Consider the following 9,681-nt stretch of genomic DNA (forward strand, 5'->3'; position numbering starts at 1 on the left):
TGAAAAGTATCTGCCGCATTTCCAACATTACAACAGTGACTACACTTCAATAGTACTTCACTGGCTGTAAAGGTGCTGAGGTTGTGAATGATGCTGCGTAACTGCAAGTCATGTATTCTTTGTGTTTGTCCAATAACAAATGTCGTCCTGGAATATAGAAGGTTCAGGTGTGATTTGATTGAGTTTTGAAGATTTTGAAAGGAACTCATGGAGAAAAACCTTTTCCACTGGTGCAGTAATAACTGAGACAGGGTCTAGAGTAATATAAACAGACACAGGGTCTAGTGTAATGTAATCAGAGACAGGGCCCAGTGTAATATAAACAGAGACAGGGTCTAGTGTAATATAAACAGAGACAGGGTCTAGTGTAATAGAAACATAGACAGGGTCTGGTGTAATATAAACAGAGACAGGGTCTGGTTTAATATAAACAGGGACAGGGTCTAGTGTAATATAAACAGAGACAGGGTCTAGGGTAATATAAACAGAGACAGGGTCTGGTTTAATATTAACAGAGACAGGGTCTAGTGTAATGTAAACAGAGACAGGGCCCAGTGTAATATAAACAGAGACAGGGTCTAGTGTAATATAAACAGAGACAAGGTCTAGTGTAATATAAACAGAGACAGGATCTAGTGTAATATAAACAGAGACAGGTTCTAGTGTAATATAAACAGAGACAGGGCCTAGTGTAATATAAACAGAGACAGGGCCTAGTGTAATATAAACAGAGACAGGGTCTAGTGTAATATAAACAGAGACAGGGTCTGGTGTACTATAAACAGAGACAGGGTCTGGTGTAATATAAACAGAGACAGGGTCTAGTGTAATATAAACAGAGACAGGGCCAAGTGTACTACAAACAGAGACAGGGTCTGGTGTAATATAAACAGAGACAGGGTATAGTGTAATATAAACAGAGACAGGGCCTAGTGTAATATAAACAGAGACAGGGTCTAGTGTAATATAAACAGAGACAGGTTCTAGTGTAATATAAACAGAGACAGGGCCTAGTGTAATATAAACAGAGACAGGGTCTAGTGTAATATAAACAGAGACAGGGCCTAGTGTAATATAAACAGAGACAGGGTCTAGTGTAATATAAACAGAGACAGGGTCTGGTGTACTATAAACAGAGACAGGGTCTGGTGTAATATAAACAGAGACAGGGTCTAGTGTAATATAAACAGAGACAGGGCCAAGTGTACTACAAACAGAGACAGGGTCTGGTGTAATATAAACAGAGACAGGGTATAGTGTAATATAAACAGAGACAGGGCCTAGTGTAATATAAACAGAGACAGGGTCTAGTGTAATATAAACAGAGACAGGGTCCAGTGTAATATAAACAGACATGGTCTCGGGCAGTAATAACTCATAAATCTGTGTCCTCTGGTTACTGACCCTCCTACTAGTGGAAACAGTTTCTTCCCAATTACTCTATCAAAACCCCTCATAATTTTGATTATAATTCTCCCTTCTAAGGAGAACAATTCCAGCTTCTAGCTGCTCTGATGGTGCAATTCACGCAGTGTAACACTCCAGTTCTGTGAGTCCTTCTGCCTGGGGCAATTCCAGATGTTCCTTTGCGGAATCACTGACACTTTTATATGGACCCAGTGGAAATCCCGTGCACTGTTACAACAGGTCCCAGGCATAAAAGAACAAGGCCCTGACAATTAAATGGATTGGTGTAAGACTGGACTCAGGCCCTGAATGTTAGATACACTGAGGTAAATGGCAGCATTTTAAAATACAAGCTGTGATAGGTTAACAACCTCTGCTCAGTGGGATCACTCTCGCTTCAGAGTCAGAAAGCTATGGATTCAAACCCCACTTCAGAGACTTGAGCCCAGAATCCAGGCTGACACTCCCAGTGCCAGTACTGAGGGAGTGCTGCACTGTCGGAGATGCCGTCTTTCAGAAGAGACATTAAACCGAGGCCCCATCCTCCTTCTCAAGTAGATGTTAAAGATCCCATGGCACTATTTTAAAGAGTAAGCGAGTTCTGCCCCGTATCCAGGCAAAATTTTTATCCATCAACCATCGCTAAAATAATAGATTCACTGGTCATTATCACGTTGCTGTTTGTGGGAGCTTGCTGTGCACAAATTGGCTGCGGTGTTTGCGACATTACAACAGTGACCACGTTTCCAAAAATACTTCATTGTCTGTAAAGCACTTTTGGACATCCCAAGATGGCGAAAGGCGCTATATAAATGGAAGTTCCTTTTGACTCCACTGCCCCAGCAACATGATATTATACAAAATAATGTGGATCTTGGAATCTAAAATAAAAACAGAAAATGCTGGAAATACTCAGCAGGTCAGACAGCATTGTGGAGAGAGAAACAGAGTTAACATTTCAGGTTGACGACTGTTCATCAGAACTGGAAAAAGTTAGAGATGTAACAAATTTTGAACAGGTCAGAGGCAGGGAGAGCAGGGAGGGGAGGAAAGAACAAAATGAACGGTCTGTGATAGGGTGGGAGGCAGGAGAGGTTAAATAACAAAAGATATGATTGTCATCATAGGCAGTCGCTCGGAATCAAGGAAGACTTGCTTCCACTCTTAAAATGAGTCCTTAGGTGGCTGTACAGTCCAATACGAGAACCACAGTCCCTGTCACAGGTGGGACAGATAGTCATTGAGGGAAAGGGAGGGTGGGATAGGTATGCCACACATTCTTTCCGCTGCCTGCGCTTCATTTCTGCATGCTCTCGGCGATGAGCCTCGAAATGCTCAGCGCCCCCCCTGAATACATTTCCTCCACTTAGGGTGGTCTTTGGCCAGGGACTCCCAGGTGTCAGTGGGGATGTTGCACTTTTTCAGGGAGGCTTTGAGGGTGTCCTTGTAACGTTTCCTCTGCCCACCTTTGGCTCGTTTGCCGTGTAGGAGTTCCGAGTAGAGCACTTGCTTTGGGAGTTTCGTGTCTGGCATGTGAACAATGTGGCCTGCCCAGCGGAGCTGATCAAGTGTGGTCAGTGCTTCAATGCTGGGGATGTTGGCCTGGTCAAGGACGCTAATGTTGGTGCGTCTGTCCTCCCAGGGGATTTGTCGGATCTTGCGGAGGCATCGTTGGTGATATATCTCCAGCGACTTGAGGTGTCTACTGTACATGATCCACGTCTCTGAGCCATACAGGAGGGCAGGTATTATTACAGCCCTGTAGACCATGAGCTTGGTGGCAGTTTTAAGGGCCTGGTCTTCACTCTTTTCCTTAGGCAGCCAAAGGCTGCACTGGCGCATTGGATGTGGTGTTGGATCTCGTCTTCAATGTCTGGTCTTGTTGATAAGAGGCTCCCGAGGTATGGGAAATGGTCCACGTTGTCCAGGGCCGCATCATGGATCTTGATGACTGGGGGGGGGGCAGTGCTGTGTGGAAAGGACAGGCTGGTGGAGGACCTTTGTCTTACGGATTTTTAGCGTAAGGCCCATGCTTTCATATGCCTCAGTAAATACATTGACTATGTCCTGGAGTTCAGCCTCTGCATGTGTGCAGGCGTTGTCTGGATACTGTAGCTCAACAACAGAGGTTGGGGAATCTTGGTCCTGGCCTGGACATGGTGCAGGTTGAACAGGTTCTCACTGGTTCTGTAGTTTAGTTCCACTCCAGCGGGGAGCTTGTTGACTGTGAGGTGGAGCATGGCAGCGAGGAAGATTGAGAAGAGATTTGGGGCGATGGTGCAGTCCTGTTTGACCCCGGTCCGGACGTGGATTGGGTCTGTGATGGACCCATTGGTAGGGATCACAGCTTGCATGTCATCGTGGAGCAGGTGGAGAATGGTGACGAACTTTTGGGGACATCTGAAATGGAGGGTGCTCCATAGACCCTTGCGGTTGACTGTACAAGGCAAAAGGAGATGGTAATGAGACAAGAAAGAAAAGGTGAGCCTAGAAGAGGTGTAAATGGAATAGCAGAAACATCAACTGCTGCCGTCTGAAAGAGCGGGGCAGAGAATATGGTGTGAAATTGTTGAACTCTATGTGGAGTCCAGAAGGATGTAAGCTGCCTGAACAAAAGATGAGGTGCTGATCCTCTCGAGCTACGTTGAGCTTTGTTGGGACAGTGCAAAGGCCAAGGACAGAGAGGTCAGAGTGGGAGTGGAGCGGAGAATTAAACTCACAGGCGACCGGAAGCTCAGGGTCACCTTTACAGACTGAATGGAGGTGTTCCACAAAGCGGTCACCCAATCTGTGATTGGTCTCCCCAATTTAGAGGAGCATAATGAGCAGCAAATACAGTATACTAAATTGAAAGAAGTTCAAGTAAATTGTTATTTCACCTGAAGGAATGTTTAGAGCCCTGGATGGTGAGAAGGGAGAAAATAAAAAGGAAGGTGTTCCATTTCCTGCACTTGCATGAGAAGGTGCTGTGGGAAGGGAGTGGGGTGGGGGGGTGTTGGGGGTATTGGGGGTTGATTGAGGAATGGACCAGGTGGTCACGGAGGGAGCAGTCCCTTCAAAATGCTAAGAGGGGAGGGGAAGATGTGATTGGTGGGATCACGCTGGAGGTGGTGGAAACAGTGGAGAATGATCCGTTGAATGTGGAGGCTGGTGGGATGAAAGGTGAAGACAAGGGGAACCCTATCATGGTTCTGGGAGGGCGGGGAAGGGATGAGCGCAGAAGTGTGGGAAATGGAGCGGACACGGTCGAGGACACCTCTTTCACCCCAACTCTCCAATCCCCTCAGCCCAACTCCTCCTTCATCACTACTCTCCAAGTCCCTCCCACCCCTGCTCCCCGACCCCCCTCCCACCCCTGCTCCCCAACCCCGCTCCCACCCCTGCTCCCCGACCCTCCTCTCACCCCTGCTCCCCGACCCCCCTCTCACCCCTACTCTCCGACCCCCCCACTCACCCCTACTCTCCGACACATCTCTCACCCCTACTCTCCAACCCCCCTCTCACCCCTACTCTCCAAACCCCCTCTCACCCCGACTCTCCAAACCCCCTCTCACCCCTACTCCTCTTTTACACCTACCCTTGAATCCCCTCTCATCTTCCATTCACTTTAGTTGAAAGGAAACCAACACATTGTACCAGTCAGAATTTGAAAGATATTTATAACAGATTCTACATGTTCTAAGAGTCCCGATCTTTTTCTATTCTGTCCACTCGAGTTAGATAACAGACTTTCTCCTGTGAATATAGAGCTGGAGCATTGGGCCGTGATGTGTTTACTTGTTCATCTTGGTGACTATAAACCTCGGCCAATGATTTGATGTGATCTGTTTATTTGTATGTATTTTTAAAAAGTACAATTGCTGAGTGGATTAAAATGTTATTTGAACCCAGGTTTGCAGGCGTGATGCTCCATTCACACATCGAATGTGAGAGAGATGCTGTGGGGCACACACTAAGTCCAGTAGCTGAACGTGATTAACAGACTGGGTTTTGTGTTCAGTGATCCTGGGTGTGTTACCAATACCTTCCCTGGATCCCAAGGCTAGGAGAGGCACTCTGGAAGGTAGGGGGAGCTGAGACTTGTCCATGAGAGTAACCGAAGGTGTGAAAATTGAACTAATCTAGAGTTCAAAAGGAGGAAAGTCCCTAAATGGAGCAGTCGGTAACAGGACGTCAATTAGTCTGCTCTTATGTTGGAGACATCAAATATCCACACTGTGTTATTTGAAATATAAAAATATTTAAACTCCTGCCCAGTTCTAGGGGTTATGAACATCAGCAGAAACAAATCCCAACTGTCAGAATGAACACGATTCAGTCCTGGATGTGATTAACAGCAGCACAAACAGCAGATTCCAACCCCTGCAGCCAGTTGTGGACTCGTTGGTGTGTCAGCAGGTTGGATGAATTAATGAATTCCTTCCCACACACAAAGCAGGTGAACGGCCTCTCCCCAGTGTGAACTCGCTGGTGTGCTAACAGGTGGGATGACTGAGGGAATCGCTTCCCACACTCAGGGCAGGTGAACGACCTCTCCCCGATGTGAACTCGCTGGTGTTTCAGCAGGTGGGATGACTGAGGGAATCCCTTCCCATACATGGAGCAGATGAACGGCCTCTCCCCACTGTGACAGCGACTATGAATTTGCAGCTCAGACAGGGAACTGAATCCCTTCCCACAGTTCCACGATTTCTCCGTGGTGCGGGTGTCCTTGTGTCTCCAGGTTGGACGATCAGTTGAAGCCTCGCCCACGCACGTTTACAGTTTCTCCCCACTGTGAATGGTGTGATGTTTTTTCAGGCTGTGCAACTGGTTAAAGCTCTCTCCACAGTCAGTGCACTGGAACACTCTCACTCGGGTGTGTGTGTGTCTCAGTGCTGTTCCAGTCACACTAATGTTTGAAATCTGTTCCCACAGACAGAACAGAAAAATATTTCTCTTTCCACATTCAAAGGCCAATGATATTCAGATCTTGAGGAATTGAGTGACTGTCAGATCTTGTTGTGATATTTGGTTTGCGTTTTCCGTCTGCAAATGGGATGACTGAGGAATACCCTGAAAAAGGAATTTACAAAAGTCACCAATGTTACTACTGAATAGAAAGTCAGAACACACAATTCTAGTTTTTATGAAACATTGTCCTCCCTTGTTCCCCAAAGGTGTAAATCCCCGTCCCACACAGACGTGTGGAAATCAACCCTCACCCCGTCCAACAGTTTCCAAAGTCCAGACATGTGCAACAAAACAATCTAACACCAATGACTCTGAAAAACTTCTTTTTGCTTAAAATCAGCAAGAACTTACTTGTAAGTTCACATAAAAATGTTGCATCAAACACCTCCCTCAGCATACAGGTTTATTCCCTTCCTTTAAAACCAAGCAATGATAAGCAAGCACTACATACGTATCAACGTCAGCGATTGGTCGGTTCGTGACGACTTAAATTGGCAACTTACCAAGTTGCCCTCGACTGCAACTCCGAGTGTCTTTCGAACAATACTTTGATACCCCGAAATTTGTTAACTTGTCCACTGCGTACGTGTCCCAGACAATAATGGTGATGGCAGTTGTATTAATTTCTTCTTGTCAATAGTCAGTCAATTTTCCTGTCGTTTTCACAATGGCTCAACAGATAGCTTCCTGTTTAAGGCCTGTTGCTGCCTTGTCTGTGAAAAACAATTTAAACGTTTTGTGCCAAATTCTCACAGCAAGCAGTCTCTGGGTCTCTCAAAGCATGCTGGTCCAATAAATTTGGTCAACTTTAAGTTTGGTCAATATACAGCAAAAAATTACAGAAAACGTTAGATTCTTACACCTGTCGCACACATTGTCCCTCCTCCCTGTGAAATCCATAGTCACCAAATATCTCAAAACAATTTTCCTCCACTCCCAGTTTTTTCACCCAACACTGGCTGGGTTTAGTTCTGCACTCACTAGTCCTCCTCCCTCTCCTCCCCTGAAGGTGCTGACTCTGGCTGGGTTCAGTTCCACACTCACTAGTCCCTCTCCCTCTCCTCCCCTGAAGGTGCTGACTCTGGCTGGGTTCAGTTCCACACTCACTGGTTCCCCTCCCTCTCCTCCCCTGAAGGTGCTGACTCTGGCTGGGTTCAGTTCTACACTCACTGGTTCCCCTCCCTCTCCTCCCCTGATGATGCTGACTGTGGCTGGGTTCAGTTCTACACTCACTGGTTCCCCTCCCTCTCCTTCCCCGAAGGTGCCTGACTTTGGCTGGGTTCCATTCTACACTTATACAAAAGCAAAATACTGTGGATGTTAGAATCGGAAATAAAAACAGAAAATGCTGGAAATCTCAGCAGGTCAGGCAGTTTCTGTGGAGAGAAAAACAGAGTTAACGTTTCAGGTCAATGACCCTCCGTCAGAACTCAGGCTGGGTTCAGTTCTACACTCACTGGGACCTTGAAGTTCCGTGCAGTAGTGGTTTCTTTACAAAGATGGCGGCTGTAAAACAGGGCCTGGGTCTAGTGTAATATAAACAGAGACGGTATCTAGTGTAATATAATCATCATCATAGGCAGTCCCTCACTTGCATTCACATAGAAACATAGAAAATAGGTGCAGGAGTAGATAATTCGGCCCTTCGAGCCTGCACCACCATTCAATAAGATCATTCACCTCAGTACCCCTTTCCTGCTTTCTCTCCATACCCCTTGATAGTTTTAGCCATAAGAGCCATATCTAACTCCTTCTTGAAAATATCCAATGAACTGGCATCAACAACTCTCTGCGGTAGGGAATTCCACAGGTTAACAACTCTCTGAGTGAAGAAGCTTCTCCTCATCTCAGTACTAAATGGCTTACCCCTTATCCTTAGATTATGCCCCCTGTTCTGGACTTCCCCAACATCGGGAACATTATTCCTGCATCTAACCTGTCCAGTCGCGTCAGAATTTTATATGTTTCCATGAGATCCCCTCTCATCCTTCTAAACTCCAGTGAATCCAGGCCTAGTCAATCCAGTCTTTCCTCATATGTCAGTCCTGCCATCTCGGGAATCAAGTCTGGTGAATCTTCACTGCACTCCCTCAATAGCAAGAACGTCCTTCCTCAGATTAGGAGACCAAAACTGAACACAATATTCCAGGTGAGGTCTTACTAAGGCCCTGTACAACTGCAGTAAGACCTCCCTGCTCCTATTCTCAAATCCCCTAGCTATGAAGACCAACATACCATTTGCCTTCTTCACTTGCCTGCAGTACCTGCATGCCAACTTTCAATGACTGATGTACCATGATACCCAGGTCTCGTTGCACCTCCCCTTTTCCTAATCTGCCACCATTCAGATAATATTCTGCCTTCCTGTTTTTGCCACCAAAGTGGATAACCTCACATTTATCCACATTATACTGCATCTACCATCCACTTTCCCACTCGCCTAACCTGTCCAAGTCACCCTGCAGCCTCTTAGCGTCCTCCTCACAGCTCACACCGCCACACAGCTTAGTGTCGTCTGCAAACTTGGAGATATTCCTTCATCCAAATCATTAATGTACATTGTAAATAGCTGGGGTCCCAGCACTGAATCCTGCGGCATCCCACTAGTCGCTGCCTGCCATTCTGAAAAGGACCCGTTTATCCCGACTCTCTGTTTCCTGTCTGCCAACCAGTTCTCTATCCACTTCAGTACCATTGGCCTTAATTTTGCACACCGATCTCTTGTGTGGTACCTTGTCAAAAGCCTTTTGAAAGTCCAAATAAACCACATCCACTGGTTCTGCCTTGTCCACTCTACTAGTTACATCCTCCAAAAATTCTAGAAATTTGTAAAGCATGATTTCCCTTTCATAAATCCATGCCGACTTGGACTGATCCTGTCACTGCTTTCCAAATGCGCTGCTATTTCATCTTTAATAATTGATTCCAACATTTTCCCCACTACTGATGGCAGGCTAACCAGTCTATAATTACTCGTTTTCTCTCTCCCTCCTTTCTTAAAAATTGTTACATTAGCTACCCTCCAGTCCATAGGAACTGATCCAGAGTCGATAGACTGTTGGAAAATGATCACCAATGCATCCAGTATTTCGAGGGACACTTCCTTAAGTACTCTGGCATGCAGACTATCAGGTATGGCGAGAAAGTAGGAATGAGGTACTGAAGTTGCATGTTCAGCCATGAACTCATTGAATGGTAGTGCAGGCTCGAAGGGTCGAATGGCCTACCCCTGCACCTATTTTCTATGTTTCTATGTCCCAGGATTTATCGGCCTTCAATCCCATCAATTTCCCTAACACAATTTCCTGCCTAATAAGGATT

Source organism: Pristiophorus japonicus, unplaced genomic scaffold (assembly GCF_044704955.1).
Source record: "Pristiophorus japonicus isolate sPriJap1 unplaced genomic scaffold, sPriJap1.hap1 HAP1_SCAFFOLD_1929, whole genome shotgun sequence".
Lineage (NCBI taxonomy): Eukaryota > Metazoa > Chordata > Chondrichthyes > Pristiophoridae > Pristiophorus > Pristiophorus japonicus.